The 2,013-nt window shown below is 29.6% G+C and overlaps 1 long non-coding RNA gene across 1 annotated transcript; it reads left to right on the plus strand.

Moving 5' to 3' along the window:
- Positions 1-910: 910 nt before the first annotated feature.
- LOC135949457 (uncharacterized) lies at positions 911-1,678 on the plus strand. The gene is made up of 2 exons (XR_010575870.1): positions 911-1,202; positions 1,260-1,678. It is a non-coding gene; the product is annotated as an uncharacterized LOC135949457 (long non-coding RNA).
- The last annotated feature ends 335 nt before the right edge of the window (positions 1,679-2,013 follow it).

The following is a 2,013-nucleotide window of genomic DNA, read 5'->3' on the forward strand; positions in this document are numbered from 1 at the left end:
CCGAAAAGCAGAAAAATATATCGTTTTTAAATTTAAAAAAATCCGTTAAAAGTATCGAATAGTATTGAGTACCCAAACGAAAAGTGTTGAGTAGTATTGAGTAATCAAAAGTAGTAGAATGTTACAGCACTATTGCTGAACAAAGTATTAAAATGTTTTAATTTTTTGAAATCAAATCGTAGTTACCTGTTATAATAGTGCAACTTTTTGTGAATTTGTGAACCATTATTTGTTAATAAAGTGAAAAGAAGTTTTTAAATAAAGTTAATTACTAAAAAAAATATTTTTAATTTAATAAAGTTTGTGAAATGTCTTGCAATATAAACAATTTTTGTTACGTTTGTGGCCATTTCACACCACAAATGTTAAAACATGGTTCGTTTACAGAAGAATTTATATCTGCTTATGAGACATATTTCAACGAAAGAGACGTATGACTCATTAAAAACTATTCTTCAAGAAGTAGACTACAATAAACATCAATGGAAAATATGCTGTGACTTGAAGGTGGTAGCAATTCTTCGGGGATTGCAATCTGGATACATTAAATACATGTGCTTTCTATGTGACTGGGATTCCAGATATAAGGGTGATAAATATGCAAATCATGAATGGAAGTGTAGGGAATTAAGCAAACATGCGAATGCCAACGTCATTGAAGATCCCCTGGTACCTCAAGACAAAGTTTTATTACCACCATTACATATAAAACTCGGTATAGTAAAAAGTTTTCTAAAAACTGTGGTTAAGAGGGATGAAGTTTACACTACTTTATCAAAAATTTTCCCCCGACTCACTGAAAGTAAATTAAAAGAAGGTAAAACATTTAAAATAAGTATATTTTTCTTGATTAAAATATATATATTTTTTATAACATTTCTTCCTTTAGGTGTTGTGAATGGTCCAGACATTCGGAAGCTGGTCAAAAATCAGAAATTTGATAATATTTTAAATAAAAACGAATTGATTGCTTGGCAATCAATCAAAGAGGTTATTGGCGGGTTGTTGGGTAAAAATAAGTCTGACAGCTATCAGAGATCTGTTAACGCAATGATGAATGCTTTTTCTAAAATAGGCGTTAATATGTCGATCAAAATTCAATACCTACATCATCATCTAGACTACTTCGGTGAGCAACTAGCGACCGAATCAGATGAACAAGGTGAACAGTACCACCAAATTGCAATGCCATTTGAAATGAGGTAATTTTTAACATACATATATTTTTTTCCCAATACATTTTAACACAAATTTTGCAGATATCGAGGAAAAAAGTCTCCCGATGCTGTATTAGCGGAAATTTGTTGGTGGAGCAAGAACTTGCATTACGATGATGAAGGAGAAGAAAACACAGGAAGTGAACTACAAAATTTGTCTACTTCAAATTCTGGTTCTACAGAGCATCCACCAGAGCAGAAAAGACCTCGAACTATATAATGTAGTTCATTTTTATATAAACTATGTAAAAAAAATACAAATTAAATTTTAAAAATTAAATATATATGAAAAATTTTTACTCAAAAAAGCTGAACTTTAAAAGCGCATAACTTTAAAATACGAGCTAACTTTTTAAAACCCTTTGGGGGTTTTGGTCTACTGATGTTCTACTATCACTTCCCGTTGGTCTCATTCGGGAAAGATTTAATGACCCGAAATTTGATGCACAGTGTTATTAAATCATCAATGTTAATTGAATTTTTACCAACAATTTCATTTCATGTAGCACGAATATCATTTCTATGATCTATAAACTTTTGACGATAGTAAATATTTTTAGCGTACATTATTTTTTTATTTAATTGATTTCTAAATTGTTTATATTCTAGTTCAAAATTTTTGTTTGTTTTATTATTTCGCCACTTTTTATAAAGTTTATCCCTAGTATCACAATATTTGACTAATTCTACACTAATCCAGGGGTTAGATGATCTTTTTTATATGTTTTTTATTTTATATGAGCTGTTGTAATTTTCACAAAATTGTTCGTGTATTTTATTGCATAAGTCATTTGTA

The sequence above is a fragment of the Calliphora vicina genome, chromosome 1 (genome assembly GCF_958450345.1).
Source record: "Calliphora vicina chromosome 1, idCalVici1.1, whole genome shotgun sequence".
In the NCBI taxonomy this organism is placed as follows: Eukaryota; Metazoa; Arthropoda; class Insecta; order Diptera; family Calliphoridae; genus Calliphora; species Calliphora vicina.